We start from the raw sequence: 19,092 nt of genomic DNA, 5'->3' as shown, positions 1-19,092 counted from the left end.
AAATTGTAGAAGAGATTTAAGGAAAATGTTGGACGTAATCTCTCATCTGCACTTTATTAGGTAACTAAGCATTGAACCATCGTACGAATATATATATATATATATATATATATAATATTTTTAAATAATTATATATATTATATATATTATGTATACATATATTTTTTAAAAATCACACACAGACCATTCTTTAAGTGAAAGAGAGAAAAGAAGAAAATAGGATGGTGGATCATGTAGCAATAAAGGAGGGAGATCCTCTGATTTTAGTACATTATATTATAATAAATAAACTGGTATATATCAAGCATCCACTATTGTCAGACACTGCGCTAGACAGCTTTACAGTCTTTTTCTCACTGGATCCCTTGAGGCAAAGTTAGAAAAAGCTTATGTGATTAATTTTAAGTATAACAGAAAAGAGGCAGAAGAGTATCCTGACGTTTTCCTCTTCCTTCCACTTTTCATTTTCCCCCTACATAATTTTTGCATGAATGAAGAAATTAATTGATTCAAATAGGCTTTGAGGATTGTTCCTTCCTTTGAGGTTAGGGGTGGGACTTGGAATTTGGAAAGTAAGAGTATCCTACCAATAGATGGGCACTACTTACCCTTTAGTGCTGAGATAAATGATAAAAGGAAATAAGTCATGTAATGATTTAGAATGTCAAGTCCAAACTGACAGATATTTCCTGAGTACTTAGTAAACCCAGTGCTGTACTGGAGGACAGGGGTATGCTGGGGAGGGGACGTTTAAGGCACAATTCTGTCTCTTCTCTGAGCAAGCAGGTCTCTCTAAGCTCCCGATGAGCCATTCAACAGATACTTAAAGAAAGAAAGGAGGAGGACTATTTTGATATTAACAATGTAAGATGCCATATCAATTTAATTTTAGAGAAAGTGGATATGAGGGAAATGGAAAATAAATTCATGGGTGCAGCATTATTTGAGGAAAGTATGGATTAATATCCTCAATATAATAATTATGCCTTGCACTTGGAGAACATCTTGGTCTTCAAGTTTTTGTCTGAAAGATAAGGTAACAGACACTTTGTCATAGACTCCAAGCCAAAATTAGAAAGCAAGTTCCATTGAAACTTATCTCTAGCTAGTTATTCCTATGCGCAAAGTATATATAACATACAGGGTATGGAGGAAGGAAAAATGAAAGAAATAATTGTGTGTAGAGCCCAATTCTTGTGTAATAGTTGATAGTCATAAGTAGACATTAGACTCTACGTATTTACTCATTTATTGTCAAAGCCTAACTAACAGAATCAAAGGAGAAAAGCCTAAAATACTGTCTGAAACTATAAAGACTAACTGACCAAGATTGTACAAAAACTATTAATGCTGAGATCACAGAAAATGTTTTTAAATGACTGTCAAAAATCATGGAAAAAATGAACATTTAGAATATGTACTTGTGCCCTAAGCCACATCTCTTCTCCCTGTTATCGTGGTTTCTATGAAGAAAAACTACCATTGCTGGTTTTCATGAATGAGGACTGTGTGACAGAATCAGTTTCCTTTTTTTATTTTTAATGTTTATTTATTTTTGAGAGAGAGCGAGAGCAGGGCAGGGTCAGAGAGAGAGGGAGACACAGAATCCGAAGCAGGCTCCAGGTTCTGAGCTGTCAGTGCAGAGCCCAACGTGGGGCTCAAACCCATGAACTGCGAGATCATTACCTGAGCTGAAGTTGGATGCTTAACTGACTGAGCCACCCAGGCACCCCATAATTTTCCATGTTTTTTGCTGTCCCAAGAGAGTGCAGGGTTGGCCATTGCAGTGTTGGGGCCAGCACAACTGTGGCACCCCTCTTACCTCCCTGTGGCAGTCTCCCACTGCCATATTTTGCCTCCTTGTGATTTTTTTGTTGAAGTCTAAGTGATGGCATACATTGAATCATTTCTTCTTTCATTGACCACATTCTGACAGCTTCTTCACATTCTCTGTGGGAAGCAGAGGAATACAACTGGAAAAATAAGTCTAACTTGGCCTGGAAGTTCCATGCAAGGAGACCCTTTGACAGACCACATAAGAACTCCAAAGCTGGGCTGGTCTGGCATTTGGAACGAGGTCTCACTGATGGCATTCTGTCTCAGGCAGCTGAGCAGAGTTCTCCATCTTCTCAGTTGATGTGGTCAGTGATGTCAATTATGTTACCTGAATCTAGGGGCCATTTTGTAAAGCTCCTCACAGAGACTCACACACAGACACACCGGAGCAAGCCAGCCTTGGACTTCATTCCAAGCAATTATCTTCCCATAAATCTTTGACCTCTGAATGAATAACCATTTCAAGACTATGGAAAAGAATGGAAAAGAAAAGGCTTTGATAGCTGACAGAATACCTCATGTTTAGAAAGCAGCAAAACCTTTTTTTTTTTTTTTTTTTTTTTTTTTGTTGCGGGGGATCTGTTTTGTGTTGTTCTGTTTTGGTTTGCTTGTTTGTGGGGAGGGGGTGGGGGCAAAACCTGGTCTTTCATTGGTTTCTAAGTCATGTGGCCATTCAGCAAGTATGAGCCAGGAGCCTGCACACTCGTGCAGGGGAAATAACATGAGCAAAATAGGTTCTCAGTCCTCAAGGAGGTCCTAGACAGGAAGGCAGGATGATCACAGCTAAGAAAAGAGCAGCACTAGCCAGGCAGAGGGTGAGGGAAATGCAGCCAGTGAAGCCACTTGTGCCTCGCTGGTTTGGGAAATGCAACTGGAGAGGGGGACTGGGAAGGATGCTGAAAGGCTCTCACAAATGGCCTTTTGTTCTAAGTTAAGAACTTTGAACTTTATCCTGAAGACCCTGGGGTAACAAGGAAAGGTTTGAAGCAGACTGTGATATGATTACATTTTAGAAAAATATCTCTTTGGGTGAAATAGAAATGGCCGGGTGGGATCAAGGGGACCAACTGGGCGACTTTTCCAGGGCTCCTTGTGCCTGCTGAGGAGAAGAGTGCAGTCTAAACCCACCTCTGCCCTGAGCTGTCCATATCCGTCCTTGAGGGAGAGGCTTCTCCCTACAGGAAGGGCAGCCTTTATCTTCCCACAAAGGTGTGTGCGGCTTCCCAAGCCCTGAACAAAGGGCTGCATCTACCCAGATAAAAGCCCCCCTTTTTAATTCATAAAGTCAGAGAGGGCACTTTGTTCTAATTCACACAAACTATGAGCTGGGGTGGGACCCTGGGCTTGCATTATTTAAGTGAGAAATAATAAGGTCCTATACTGAAGCTGAGAGGAGAAAGAGAGAAGATATTTACAGTGACTATTAATTCACCAAACATTTTGAGGCCCTATTCTGTGCCAACCTCTGAGAATATAAAGGAAATCATAACTAAGCTCTGTCCTGGGACAGGTGACAGAGTAAGATAGATGGTGATGGAAACAAATGCATTTCAAATGTCAAAAGCCTGATTTGGCATCTGCCTTCTCAACCTGCCCTTGATCCTAATGTCCTCATTCTGGTTAATGTTTCAGCCCTTCAGAATCTCAAAACCCCAGAATCAGCTTTGACTCTTCCTCGACCTTAATCGGTCAAGCTTTGTAGGACTGTCCCTGTAACACAGCTCATACTTTCTTCCACTTTGCCTTTCTTACCTCTGAACTCCTGAATGAAACTTCAAGCTGTTCTCCCTACTTCCATTCTCTTCAATCTCCAATCCATTCTGCTTTGGCAGACTGTTTAAACCTAGTGATGACCAAAATCCTATCAATGGCCTCCATCTCAAAGAGGATGTGGCTGAAATTCATCAGCTTGACATTCAAATCACCCCATAATGGAACCCCAGGTTTCCTCTCCAAACTTACCTTCCCCTGTTTCCTGATTTCTGATAGTTGCTGTGCCTCAAATATCCTTACTCTCCGTCTCTGACAATCGAAACCTTCACTCTACATACATACTTTCCATGAAGGGCTGGCTGTCTTCATGGCAGTAAGCTTGCTGTGCTCCAAAAAGGCTAAACAAAAACCCTGAGGGAATCCTGTTCAGGGAACACTAGCATCGAGTGATGCCTAGTTGATCATCAGAATCACTAGGATAGCTTTTAAAAGATTCAGATTCCTGATCCCCTTACTCTAGAAATTCTGATTTGAGACATTTGGAGTAATGCCTTATGAATCTGTATTTCTAAACTTTTGGTAAGAGCCATATTTGTTATTTTCCCCAAATGACCACTTACGATCTCTTTTGCTGTTACATTTCTATGATGAGACTTCCCTGAGCCTCCCAGAAGAATGCAGTTGTTTCCACCCCCTGTTTTGAGAGCATTTATCATGGTCTGTCTTGTCTTACAATGATTTAAATCTGTGTCAGTCTCTTCCATGAAAGATGTTGTGTGATGATAAGGCTAAGAGTCTTATGCTGCGCTCACTTTCAAGGGCCAAAATAAATAGTCTTTCTTCAAAGAATGTACCAAATTAAATTGAATTTGTTTGCAGTAGATCTGAAGCGTGCTATTTTCAAGACCAGAAAAGAATGAGAGTCTAAACAAAACTGAAAATGGCACTATTAAATACAGAAGTTTCCTGATAGCTGGACTTGAGTCTTACATGTGAAAGATTAGCAAACCTGAAATGTGTACTTTTCATTGAAACCGGATGTACACCATTATTTCAAATGCAAATGTAAACTCTTCTAGTGATATTTCGTTTGGGTTTCAGACTCATTAGCCCCCTCCGCTTGCCAACCCCTTTTCTTCCGATGCTGATTTTCCCTTTCATTCTTCATATTTGCTACTTTTCTTTATCTTGAGTTGAACATTGGCAGTTATTTTAGAGCATGATGATAGATTCTAAAACTTAGTGGCACTAAATAGCCACAGAAATGTTTCTCTCTGTGGCTGAAGTATTACACTGTTAGGAAAAGAAAATATCTAGACATGACATTACTTTTGAAATTGTGTTTGCAAAATATGTGTGCAGCACCAAGAATATATAAAAATTTGTAAGTAGATCTTTCAATACATAACGAAAATAGGCAATTTTCTTTTTTAAAAATAAACTATATTGAAATGTGACTACAGACCAAAAAAAAAAAAAAAACTTAAAGTAAAAAATTAGATGAGTTTTAACACTATGTACTCTGAAACCACCATCATATATAGAACCTTTATTCACACCCAGAAGATAATTCTCTTTAAATAATAATCGTGCCAAAAGCAAATCTAAACAGAATACATGAGAAATTCCCTCCTGTTTCCAAAATACATTTAATTGAGCTAAATTAGAATTCATGTAAATCAGTGATTCTCAACAGGAGGTGGTTTGACTCCCCAGCGGTAGTCATTTGGCAATGTCTGGAGACAATTTTGGCTGTTGGGATTTGGGGTGTTACTGGTATCTAGAGAGGAGAGCGCAAGGATACTGACACGAGGCACAGACCGGCCCCCACTACAACAAAGGGTTAACGGTTTAAAATGTCAGTTAGTGAGGTTGACAAACCTGGTACAGATCCATTTCCATAATTGATCATGAATGAAGCAATACATTACTCATTCTCTGAATATTGCCTTTGCCTTTTGTTCTGTCTGAAACGCCTCTCCACTGCCCAGCAACAGTGAGAAGGGTACTATTTTTCTACTCATTTTACAGTTGAGAGAAACTGAGGCTTGGTGACCTGAATTAACTTTGCCAAGGTCACATGGTGTTCTTAAACTCTATGTGATGCTGTTAATTTTTTAAATGAAAATAAACAAGCTCTGTGGCTGGCCCGCACACTTAGTAAGCAATCAGTACATCTAAGCAGATGTTAACATTGCCACATGCTCACAGTCACTAAAATCAGTAACAAAATAACTTCTTCTTATAACTGGATCTGATTGTTCCCCCAAATTACTGGTGAATGGGATACATTCTCATGTTTCTTGTATGCCTCCTGTGTGCCAGGAAAAAAGCCTCCCTTCATTCAATTCTTCTGGGAACACTGTGCGTGGTTACTACAAACCACATCTTTAAGATGAGGAACCAGAGTCTCAGAGTAACGTAACCACAACAGTGTTGGGATTTAAACCATTATCTGGGTTTGTCTGTTTGTTTAACTGTACCAAACCTTTAATAGCTGGTGGTGTAGACCGAAAACTTGTGTCCCTCCAAAATTCACCGTTGAAGCCCTAATCCCCAAGTGACAATATTTGAAGATGAAGGGTAATTAGATCATAAAGGCAGACCCTTGTCTGATAGGGTAAATGCCCTTATAAGAGGCACTAGATATCGTGCTCTCTCTTTCTACCTGCCAGGTAAGGGATACAGTGAGAAGTCAGCCACAAGACAGGAAGAGACCTCTCACAGAATCCAACCATGTTGATCCCTTGACCATGGCCTTTCAGCCTCCAAACTGTGAAAAATAAATTTCTGTTGTTTAAACACCCAGTCCATGGTATTTTATTATGGCAGCCCAAACAGACTGGACAGCTGGAAATTATAAAAACTGTACCAAAAGAGCATTGTTTCTTCAACCCTCTCTTGTTTCGACCTTCAGATGCCTCCACTGAAGAGTTTTATCCTGTCATCTTCCATGTACTTATAGGGAACTCATTTCTGAATGTACTTGTAGTTCAGAACTAGACTAAAAGAATCTGTAGAATACATGGATGACAAGGGCCCCTGGGTGGCTCAGTTGGTTGAGCATCTGACCCTTGATTTTGGCTCAGGTCATGATCTTGTGATTTATGGGATCGAGCCCCACATCAGGCTCGGCACTGACAGCAGGGGGCCTGCTTGGGATTCTCTCCCTCCCTCTCTGTCTTCCCCTCTGCCACTCTCTCTTGCTGTCTCTCCCTCTCTCTCTCAAATAAATAAATAAACTTAAAAAAAAAAAAAAGAGTACACCACATAATGTACCTAGGCATAGTAGGCCTTCAACAGATGTTGTTGTATATTTTTTTGTTTAACTTGTAAGGGCATTGAAGCACTTCTTCCACTCAGACATATGTTCATTAACCACCTCTTAAAGCTTTTCTGTAGGTCCAATAAGCAGTCTGTCTCTTTTTGAAGGTAGTTTCCCCTTATCTCCCTACCCTCACTGTATATGGTTTGTTCACTCATTTCCACCTCCCTCAGCTGTACTAGTAAGTCCTAGGGGTATGTCTTTTCTGCAAGAATCACACACACACACACACACACACACACACACACACACACACACACAAAACCCTGCAATGTTATGCAAATTGCTTTAGGGAAGTCCTCTAGGCCTCTCCTGCCTACTTTCGGCTGTGTTCCTGTGTGCTTTCTGCAGTTCCTATCCCTTTCCTTCCTGTCTTAGCTCAAACTTCTTAACTTGTCTTGGTTAAACTCAGATCCCGGATGTCAACTTCCTGTTTCATCACTTACCCAGAAGTCCCAATGGATGCCCTGCTAGGAATTCTTCAGGCTCCACTTTCCAAAATTGCTCTGCCCCAATGTGGTATTCCCACACAGCACCTTCCCTCTGTGCTAGGCTCAGTTTGGGGAAGCTGGATTAGTCTCCTCTTTTAGCACTAATTACAGTCTACCCTGTGTCAGAGTTCTGCCTGGATGTACCTATCACCCCCCAGGGAAGAGAGTAGAAGTCCTAGCCATTGTCATATGCCCCTGCTCCCCCCAACACCGGTCCATGGCTGTGCTCAATATAGGGACTGCATTCAATTGGATGGAGGGCTATAGTTTTACTCTAGTTCTTTGGAGCTTCCATTGTTCTATCTTTCTACCCTTTTAGCTCCATGATTCCCTGCCCTTCTTTGAATCCCACTTTGCTTTTATTCTTGACATTCTGTGAAGAAATCAAAAGACCTATATGCAAATAAAAGCTTTACTACTTCCTATTGGACAAGTAATTTAACATCCCAGCCTTCACTTAGTTATCAATAATCAGTAAGTAGTAGGTAGGTAGGTAGGTAGGTAGGTAGATAGATAGATAATAGCCTTATAATTAGAATCCTGTATCAGTCATTAAAAAAGGAGAAAACACTGCAGTATGAAGAGATTTACAAATGATTGAAATATACAAGCTATATCAGATTTAAGAGACAACTTGAAATGGCATTGCTTTTTTTCCTTATAGAAATGCTATTTGCTTAACAAAAAAGAACAAAGTACATTGCTAAAAGAGAAAGTGACACATGGTAGCATTCCATAATTGTTAGTTGTCATTATCAGTAACATTATTGTACCTTGAAAATGACCATAGTTGGAGTATTTACATCATGGAAATTGGTAAACACTACAAATTGGGACTTTTTTTGAGAGAGCTGCTTTACCAGCATACTACTAGACTAGTGCTGTATATTGAAATGATATTTTGCATCTAAATGCAGCATTATTACAATTAACTTCACTATTTGCTTTTTTTGTGTGGCTACTAAAAATTTTTAGATTACACTGTGATATTTCCATTGGATAGTGTTGGGCTAGATAGATCCTAACCCTCGTGGAAGCCTGACCTTATCACACCCCTCAATATGGTCCCAAGTATTTCTGAGCATCCCAGGGAGAGCTCATATGCTCCACAAATCAGTCTAGATCGGTGCTTATCATTTTTGTGGGAAGTTCTTTCTTTTGAACCACTGTTCCCCCTGGATCGTTAGGCCCTTTACATGGTCTAATCACCTTGACACTCCACACTGATCTCTCTAGATCCCTGTACCCACTAGATGTAGGTGAGGTCCCCTCCATAGCTACTAGTAATGTCTACTACTAGCACCCAAGAATCCAATATATTTATCTACCTGAGATGAAGGACCCTTACCCTCTTTATTTCAGTTTCCAGGTGGCAAGGGAAGGGCCAATTCCATGCCCATCGATGGATAAATTCTAAGGCTCCTTATTTACAATAGCCCCTCTTCATTGACACTCTTAGTCTCTCTTTCTAGTTACTAAGATCTCATCTTCTATTCCTGGCCCAGACAAGGGGAACAAAATTCCCCTAACATACAAAAAACTACCTTTGATGATTCCTAGCCGCCCCCACCTCTAACCTTCACATTACATTAAAGCTCCTTCATAATGTGTAAAATGTGGGATTCTGTTATTACAAGGTTATTAAAAAATATTTTTCATTGGTATTTTAGTTAATGCTTAGGAAAAAAAAAGAGTGAAAGTTTTATTGATTTTCTTTTTCTACTTGTATAGGAGATGAATTAATACTAACAACTTATATAAGCAGTAGGACACAGTAATCCTGGCAAGATGAGTACTAGGGTTGCTGCAGTAGAGATTTTGCTAAATGATCAGAATCTGGGATGTATTTTGGAGATTGGGCAATAAGACTTACTGGATTAGATATATATGGTAAGTGAAGGAATCAAAAGTGACTTCTGGGCAACTTGACTGAGTCACTATGTAGTGGTGCCATTGACTGAGTTAAGAGGAAGACTGCAGAGGAACAGATCAGGGAAATAGTTTGCAAATCAAGAGAACTGTTTTGGACAGCTCCTCGTTTAAGCATCATAAAGGTGCTTAAGATGACTCCCAGAGTCATTTTATTCTTCCTATTTTACAGAGGGGAAACTAAAGCATAGGGAGGTTATGTAACGAGGCTAAGGTCATTTGGCTGACTCACTCCATGGGATATTTTCCCTGACACAGCATAGGGGTTAAGATGTCTGGATCCTAAGCCCAGAACCACATTTTGTTAGCTATGTGACTCTTTGACAAGGCCCTTAAGTTTTCTAAGCCTTGATTTTGTCCTCTGGAATGGAAAGTTTCCTGCACAGGCTTTGTTTGAGGGCTAAATGCAGCAAGATAGGCAATTTGCATGACATTATATATATTAAATGTGTGGTGTTGGCTAATGTTATAGCTGGCCATCTCCAAACCTTGGAATATTATAGCATTATGATCCTGGATTACTCCAACTAAAAGAACTCATCTTAGGAGGTATATTTTCTCCCTCCAATTGGCCTTCTCCTCCCTAGTTTTGTTTCTCATTGTTAAGACTACATTAAAGAATGAGAACCCAATTGCCTATGATAGATGCTTTCTGACATCTAAAGATTAGGGTGAGGGAAAAGTAAGTGAGACCTGAAATAAAGCCTGATTAAATAAAGGAAACATCAGAGGCAAAAGACAAGATACAAAAACTCCACTGAAAGGGTCTGAAATGACCAAAGAGAAAAAGTCCCAGTCTTAATCAGGGAAAGTTAGTTGTCTCAGTGAAAAAAAAAAAAAATAACCACACACGATATCATCAGGCAGTAGAGATCTTGATCCCGGAAAGCTAGAGGTGAAGAGTATTCAAGAGCATTTCCCCCACGCTGACCTCACAGGAAGAACTGGTCCGAAATTAGCAAAATTGAGAGGTTTAGCTTAAATGCCTGGAAAAGTCCTTCCCTGAGCCCACCCAGCTGCTGTGGGCCTCTTCCACGGTCCCACGGTACTCCCTAACATCAGAATGACCTGTGTGACATTGTCACTTCTCTCTCAGGGCACTCTGTCTGCTAAGAATAAATAGCAGTGGAAAATCAGTGCCAACTGAGGTGGCAGAGGGGAAGGGGGACAAGGGTGATCCTTCTGAACAATCACCACATGATGCCTTTTCAATAACCTGTATTTTTTTGTTTGATTGATTTTATTTAAATCCAAGTTAGTTACCATATAGTGTAGTATTGGTTTCAGGAGTAGAATTTAGTGATTCATCACTTACATATAACACCCAGTGCTCATCCCAACAAGTGCCCTCCTTCATGCCCATCACCAATTTAGCCCATCCCATCCCCCACACTCCACCCCCCCATCAACCCTCAGTTTGTTTTCTGTATTTAAGAGTCTCATAGTTTGTCTCCCTCTCTGTTTTAATCTTATTTTTCCTTCCTTTCGCCTATGTTCATCTGTCTTATTTCTTTTAAAGGTAAAATTGAGGATAGGATCATTAAGACCGGTATGAATAGCTGTTTGAGAAAACAGGGCAAAGCAGGACCACTGAGAGACAAGTAGAAATGGCTAGACTGTCGAGCTTTTTCTCAGAAGTATAGGGCCTACCCCACTGCAAATTCAGCCCCACACCAGGCAGGCTGTCTCCAGGTTGGATCCTAGTTACACATCTAGGATGGGGTCTCTGGCTATAAGGATTAAGAGCAAGTGCTTTGGAGATTGACTGCCTGAGTCTGAATCACAGCTTGCCTCAACCTTTTCAGTAACAATGGAAGAATTACTGGAGTAATTGGGCAAGCTACTTAACCTTCTGAAGGCTTCGTTTCCTCGTTGATTAACATGGGGAAAATATAATGATTGTATAATAAAAGTGGGAAAAAGTATAACAGGGTTGCTGGGAGAGGTCAGTGAGGTAATGCTTGTGAATCACCTGACACATAGCTTTCACTAAGCATTTACACTAATTCCATCCTTGTGTGGAGTTTCATTCTGATTAGATGATTTCTCAGGGAATGGGCCTTTTCAGAAATAACAGCAACAGCAGTGCTCTTGTTACAGCACGGTCAGGAATTTGTTCCTTTTCAATCCATTTATTTGCTTGCCACTATTCTAGAAAGGAATATTTATTCGGCACACCATAAGTGCCAGAAATAAATTGCTAAAGAAAATACTGGGGACACTGTTTCATAAAGTCCCAAGAATGAAAAAAAAAATCGAGACAAGAAGATTAGACAAAGGTGAATTTCAGAAGTTCACTGGAAGAGATGAATCAGTGAGGAAGGTTAAGAAAGGCCAACATTCATATGCTTACAAAGGTTAGGGGGGCGCCTGGGTGGCTCAGTGGGTTAAACATCTGACTGTTGATTTCGGCTCAGGTCACGATCTCACGGCTAGTGAGTTTGAGCCCCACATCAGGCTCTGTACTGTCAGAGCACAGAGCCTGCTCGGGATTCTCTGTCTCCTCTCTCTCTGCTCCTGCTCTGCTCGTGCTCTCTCTCTCTCTCTCTCAAAAATAAATAAACTTCAAAAAAAAGAAAAGGTTAGGGGGCATTTCTAATATTGTGCCAACTTTGAGTTGTGATTTCCTCCTATACATTATTTTGACCCCCCTTCTTTCTTTTCCCAAACATATAGAATCTCAGGCAGAAAAACCGTGTTGGCTGGAAACAAACAGGAAAGGAGAGGGGAGAAACTCTACTGTATGTCTGTATCTTATTCCAGTAAGATCTCCAGGGAAAGAATATGTGGTGGTCAGACGCAGCTGGCCAGGTAATCCTGGGGACCCCCAGACAGTGAAGAAGACACAAATAAGGGGGTTGCCTGGGGAGATGCCTGTCAGCTCTGCAGCAGCTCTGGAGGGATATGCCCCAGCCCAAAGCCCCCAGGTGATTTCCTCTTCAGAAAAGGCAGCCTATGGTCATGGCTAGCATGCTGGACAGGAGGGCAGAAAGCCAAAGGTAGCACTAGGGTAATCAGTTGCCAAACTGGGACACTTTGTGAGTGAAAGGGAAGACTATTGAAGACTATTCAGAGTAATGTTGGGTCCGCAGCACATACCAGGACTGCCCAGGCAAGCCAAGACATGACCACTCTAGTCCATTGTCCTAGTCAATGCACAAACACAAAACTAGGAGGCTACAACATGTATGCTGGGGGAACAAAGGAAAAAAAAGTGGATAAGTGATGGGAAAGAAAGCAGACATTTTTTAAAGCCCTGTGCCATAGCAGGCCTGTGTGGAGCACTTTATGTTCATGATCTCATTTGTTCCTGGCAGAGCGGGAATTCGAGAAAAGTGATAGAGCAGCAGTGTGAGCTCAGGACTGTCTGGGGCTGCGCTTCACCCTTTCCTGCCCCCTGTTCCCAGCGCTCTTCACCTCAACCGAAGGTCATAGCGATGATCGCTGTCTTATTGAGTATCTGAAAACTCCACAAGATACTTTATATGTGGTAGCTTATGACAATAATCAGAAAACCTGCAAGGCAGTGAGGAAACTGAGGTTCAGAGAGGTTAAGTAACTTCCCCAAGCTCACACACCAGTGAGTATTGGGGTCAGAATTCAAACCCAGGTCTGTCTGGCTGCAGAGGCGGTGTTCTCATTCACCAGGGCTATAGAAACAGTAACACAATCAAACCGAATGCAGGAGTGGCCTTGCAGCTGTGCAGCGTGAGCGGTGAAGAGAGGTCATCACCACAGAAGCAAACCTTCCCACCCAGATCTAGGCTCCAGCTAGGCCTGTCCCAGACCTACACCCTCGACCCACCACACTCCTTGCCGCCCCTTTGCAATTAATTGATCACGCTGTTCTCCCATCTTGTAATCATCTCCCCTACCCCTCTGCCTGTCTATAAGCTAGCCTTCAGGGTCACGCGCTGTATTTCCGCCACACTATTTTATTAGTACAGTTCTGTTTCCCGCCTGTCTTGGCTGTCATTTGTCCTTCCGAGGAGACTCTAAGCGACTTTCAGAACCGTGGTTCTTCCTCGCTTCATTATCCCACAGCAGTTAGGAAGCTACAGTCATGTGCTAAGAGGTGGGCTGAATACCACTGTCTTTGGTTAAATGTTTACAGAGATCTTAACCCCTGACCTCAACATTGAAAGAGAAATTCCCCAGGAGAAACAGAAATCACTCTTTCTTACACATACATATCTTCTCTAAGTCTTTTCTGACTTCCAAATGCCACCAACTCTCAATTTTCACAGCTCATGATGGAATAAAAAATTCATTGAAAACGAGATTTCCACTTAGTCATTAACTTTCTTCCTCCTCACTTTGAACCGGTCTTTTAAATTAACTTCTCACTCTAACATGTGTGCATGGTTGGCCTTGCTTTTTTTTTCTTTAGCAATGTCCCAAATTTCGGGAGCAATGGGAAAGGGTTGCAGTGTTTCTCGTGCCTGGCCCATGTATGTGTTTAAAGTACTTTTTGAATGAATGTAAGCCCAGATGGATGATGGCTGGCCCAGCAAATGCCAGGTTAGACAGAGCCCCAGTAATTTCTGGGTGCCAGAATTTAGGTGCAGCCAGAGTCAAAAGAGGAACTATGAAGTGAAATTAAATTGCCACTGCTTAGACCAGAATACATGGAGGTTAAAAATAGAAACATAGAAATTAGGTTTGTTACAATTCTTAAACACAGAGATTGTGGATCAAGAACTGTATCAACTACCAATGTGGAGGAGAAATAAGAGTTTTCTAGCCATTTTACTAGAAAATTAAAAAAAAAAAAAAACAACAAGGGGCGCCTGGGTGGCTCAGTCAGTTAAGCAGCTGACTTGACCTCAGCTCAGGTCACAATCTCATGGTTTGTGAGTTCGAGCTCCACGTCAGGCTCTGCGCTGACAACACAGAGCCTGCTTAAAATTCTCTCTCCCTCTCTTTCTGCCCCTATCCCATTGGTGCCATGTGCATGTTCTCTCTCTCTCTCTCTCTGTCTCCCCCCCAAAAATAAATGAACTTTAAAAATTAAAAAAAAGAAAAAACAAAACAAGGGTTATTAAGCACCTAGTCTAATAAACCCTTGCTTATTTTTTTAATAAGTTTATTTTATCTGACTCACAAAATATGAGTAATAATGATATGGTGACTTTTTAAGTTAAAGAATTAATCAGGTATTGATTTGGATGGGCATAATTTATCAGACATAATTATCATACATCACTGTACAGACAGTGCAACATTAGTTTATGGGTTTTTTCAGAACATGATCACAGAGTCAGCTTTACACAAATATTCATGGGGCAGATTACCAGTGGCCCCCGAAAATCTGATCTCCTCTTATGCTCGACCCTTTGTCATCCACGTAGAGACTACACTTCTCAGCTTCATGAGCAGCTGTGGCTCATGTGACTTAGTTATCTCCAGTGGAATGTGAGAGGAAGTGAGATATGCATATATGATATATATATATAATATATACATATATATATTATATATATCTTCTGTATAAATTGCTTAAAAGGAAATTGCTTGTTCTAGACTTCCTCTCTTTTCTCTTCCTTTTAACTGAAACATAGATATGTCACATGATTTACCTTTGACTAAACAAATGAGCATCATTCCCTAGGACAAGGCAGAGCAACAAGACAGAAGGAGCCCACACCCCAAATGACCTCATAGAACTAGACTATTATATGAAAGGGACATAACTTCTATCTTAAGTCACTGTATTTTCGGGTCCCTTTTTTAGCATCTTAGCTTTTTCCATAATCAATACAATTAAAGAGAGATTCATCAGTTTCCTCAAAGGCTCAAGGGCTTTATGTACCAAAATCACTCTCTGAATCACCCAATTGGCCTACCATCTTTGTTGATTCCCTCTTCTTCAGTTGTTAACTGATTGGAACATGCCTGGGCCTCCTTTCTCAAAAGCTTTATGTGTGATTCTCCAATTGTACTTTCACAGACTCTTTAATATCTCAACTCTCTTGCCAGATTTGCAGTTTTACTCATCACTCAATTTACTTTGCATTCAAATGTTCACAACCACAGACAGAAAAGACAGAGAACAGTATCTATGTGGGGACTGATTTAATTATTAGGCAGTTCATTAGTGAATATGTTGTAAAACCTTTTCCTTCTCTTTACAACCTAACTGCAGGGCCTTGGATAAATGCTACCTAAGTGCCAAATCATCATACCTGAGATGATTTTCAAAAGGTGTTCTGGAAGAGGAGAACTTGTTGTCTATTCTTTTAGTGATTAACCTTTATTTTTTAACATGCATACTTAACAAGTTCTAAATTTCATATTCTTAGCCTCCTCTTAAATACTACACAGATCTTAGAATGTTTTAACTCTAATCAACAAAACTCCCTGAACTTAAATGCTATTGTTGTCTCATATTTTGGTTCTGTCTTATTTTGATTTGTCCTACCAGTTAGGTATTATCACTGCTGTCATTATTTTATACAGTCAGTGTTTGTTTCTATTTAACCACATCTTTAATCACATAGTTGTCCACCATTTCTTTTTTGCAGTTCAGACTTTCCATTCATGCTCAAACCCCAGAGAGGACTGGCTTATGGTTATAAATTCTCAGGGGAGATTTTTTTTTTTTCCTCCACTCAAACCAAGGTCAACCCAGGCAGTTTCCTTGTTGTCCCATTCTACAGGGAAGATTTAAGTTTAGCCTTCAACCGAGACCATAGCCGTGTGGTACCCCAGCTTCGTTTGTGAGTTTTCTCACGAGATTTCACTTTAGTCCACCCTTGGGCTTACTCCCTTGTCTTCTAAGTCCTGTGCACCTATCAAAACAAAACATCAGGGTCACCACAGTTTGTCAGATAACCCCAGATGAAATCTGCTTTGATGTTCATTTGCCCTCAAGCTTCCCAACGGCACTGAGTTTTCAACCTCTGTGGATGTCTTCCTTTCTTGCTGGCTCAGAGATGTAGTTTTTAAATGTTCTTTATATTCTTGCCATTTCTTTTGGTTGTTTCCAACTAGAGGATAATTCAGGATACCTAACCTCTTTGCTGCTGAAACTGAAAGTCTGAAGTTCCTCGTTTTAAACAATTAACATTTTCCTAAATAGGTACTCTGCCACAGTCTGATAATAATAATAATAATAGTGGTGTCTGGGTGGCTCAGTCGGTTGAGCGTCCGACTTCAGCTCAGGTCATGACCTCACAGTTCATGAGTTCGAGCCCCGCATCGGGCTCTGTACTGATGGCTCAGAGCCTGGAGCCCACTTCAGATTCCGTGTCTCCCTCTCTCTCTGCTCTTCCCCCACTCATGCTCTGTCTCTCTCTCTCTCCTTCCAAAATAAATAAAAACATTAAAAATAAGAAGAAGGAGGAGAAGGAGAAGGAAGAAAAAAGAAGAAGAGGATGATGATGATAATAGCTATTATTCCCTGAGCATTACTATAAAGTGGGTACAGTTAAGTGTGTATCATTTATATTAATTAAGTCATCTAATGTTCACAACACCACTAGAGGGTCACGCCCAGATAATTGGACTCCAGAGCCCATGCTACTAACTACGGTATATTTGTGTACGGATCATGGATGACAAAAGAGGGTTCCATTTCTTATGTACGGGAGGAAAAATATATAGACATATAGATCTTTTCCTAATTAATACATCCAGTGAAAACACCACAGACATGTCAAGAGTTGCTTTTCTAGTACCGGGAATGAGTCACATCCACCTCAGGATGGGCTCTGAGAGACCCACACCTGCTGCCCAGTAATAAGGTTCATCACACATGCCGCATCACACAGGGCCAGGCCTCCAGGCTGTCTCTAAGCTCAATGAGAAAGAGGGTTTTAACTGATTCCTGGTGTCTGCCATGGACCAGGATGCAGAAGCACCATCTCTGGAAAACCCCTCAACTGAGAACCCAGAACAGGGCACAACCCAGTCACTGAGACAGATCTTCCTGCCACCTATCCTGGCAACTGAGCCAACCCACCCTAGATTGCCAGGTTTTTCCTGAGATCTTCTCTCCTTTTCCTAGCTCATAGAAAAGGAAAAGCCTCACCCAGGTATGTCTGTGGTCACCCTCTCTCCACAGTCCCTTCCTCTGTGCTGTGCTTGACCTAACTTTACAAGTGCAGCTTTGCATATAAACTGGCCTGTCCTCAAAACTTAGAAGGAGGTGAGGTGAATAAAATAAAAAGTGGGCATAAAAAAATTCTATTGTAAGTGGGGAAGGGAGGGTAGAGAGACTGTCCTGATTTTTCTGAGCCTTCTAAATCCAGAAATGCTAGGAGGCGCTTTTAGTGGTGACAAGTGTAAGTTCCAGAATCATTCTGCTGCAGTTTGAATCTTAGCTGTACAGCTCGCAAGCTGTTTGATCATAGAGTATATATGGGCCGGCAATTCTCAAAATTTATCTCAGAACCTCTTTATACTCTTAAAAATTATTGAGATTGAGAACCCGTAAGAATTTTTATTTATGTGTGCTATATCTATCAATATTTACTACAGCAACATTAAAACTGAGAATATTTTAAATATTTATTCATTTAAAAATTAACCCTACTACATGCTAACATCAACAAATTTTTATAGAAAAAAACTTTGTTTTCAAAAAACAAGGAGAATAATTTATGTTTTGTATATTTTTAAAAAATCTCTGGCTTAATGAAAGGCAACTGAATTCACATATCTGCTGCATTCAGTCTGTTGTGACCTGCTGCTTTGGTTGATGTGTATGAAGAAAATCTAGTAAAACTACCAATGTGTCATTGGAAATGAGAGAAGTGTTTTCATATTCTTCTCAGGAAACTGTGGACATCATCATTGGATTACATACCAGAACCTAATAAGTGGTAGTTTCTTAAAACTTAGTTGCCATGTAGGGGCGCCAGGGTGGCTCAGTCCTTTAAGCGTCCGATTTTGGCTCAGGTCATGATCTCGCAGTCCGTGAGTTCGAGCCCCGCGTCGGGCTCCGTGCTGAGGGCTCAGAGCCAGGAGCCTGCTTCCGATCCTGTGTCTCCCTCTTTCTACCCCTCCCCTGCTCATACTCTGTCTCTCTCTGAAAAATAAATAAACATTTAAAAAAAGTTAGTTGCCATGTAAATCAAAAATTGTATCAATGCATTCATACTGTTACTTTAAGATCCATTGGAATATCTTGCATTTTGAAAGGATATTTCATCCATCCGTGAATTTGTAACATGATTCGTTGGTCATTTAAATACTGGCTCAGTGAATTATACAGATCTTCCTAACACTGACCCATTACATTATTCAACAGCCAAAAAACAAACAAACAAACAAAAACAATCACATTCATTAACGTCACCACTGTGGTCACCAGAAAAGTCTTTTAAGTATTAGAAAGCTGTCACTCTCAAAGTGGTAGATGCAACTTTTTGAAAAGCTTTCACTTGAAAGCTTGAATTTTATCATTGGCAAAATATATTGCCAAATATTTTTTCTTGAAGTAACAGGCTCATGTCTTTTATTAAAAAAATTTTTTTCAACGTTTATTTATTTTTGGGACAGAGAGAGACAGAGCATGAACGGGGGAGGGGCAGAGAGAGAGGGAGACACAGAATCGGAAACAGGCTCCAGGCTCCGAGCCATCAGCACAGAGCCCGACGCGGGGCTCAAACTCACGGACCGCAAGATCGTGACCTGAGCTGAAGTCGGACGCTTAACCGACTGCATCACCCAGGCACCCCTCATTTCTTTTATTTAAAAGAAAAATATCTGCCACAGAGTGCCTGGGTGGCTCAGTCGGTTAGGCATCCAACTTCAGCTCAGTTCATCTGACGGTTCATGAGTTCGAGCCCCGGA

At 40.8% G+C, this 19,092-nt stretch overlaps 1 protein-coding gene and 1 long non-coding RNA gene across 4 annotated transcripts in view; one reads left to right on the top strand and one right to left on the bottom strand.

Annotated features, from left to right (window-relative positions):
* The window catches only part of TNFSF4 (TNF superfamily member 4), a 189,229-nt gene that overhangs the window by 20,652 nt on the left and 149,485 nt on the right, over positions 1 to 19,092 (bottom strand). Inside the window, exon 1 of one of the 2 annotated variants that reach the window (XM_086693391.1) lies at positions 1,823 to 1,846. The exons of the other annotated variant lie outside the window; for it this stretch is intronic. The gene's annotated coding sequence lies outside the window, so the exon portion shown is untranslated. Of the gene's footprint in view, positions 1 to 1,822; positions 1,847 to 19,092 lie in introns of those variants that run through there. 2 annotated transcript variants of the gene reach the window in all.
* LOC147572690 (uncharacterized) overlaps positions 1 to 19,092 on the top strand; it is a 471,113-nt gene that overhangs the window by 427,563 nt on the left and 24,458 nt on the right. The gene's annotated exons all lie outside the window — the stretch shown is intronic.

The sequence above is a fragment of the Puma concolor genome, chromosome E4 (genome assembly GCF_028749965.1).
Source record: "Puma concolor isolate L17-30 chromosome E4, mPumCon1.1.hap2, whole genome shotgun sequence".
NCBI classification, from domain to species: domain Eukaryota; kingdom Metazoa; phylum Chordata; class Mammalia; order Carnivora; family Felidae; genus Puma; species Puma concolor.
This window is presented reverse-complemented; position numbering and strand designations above follow the sequence as displayed.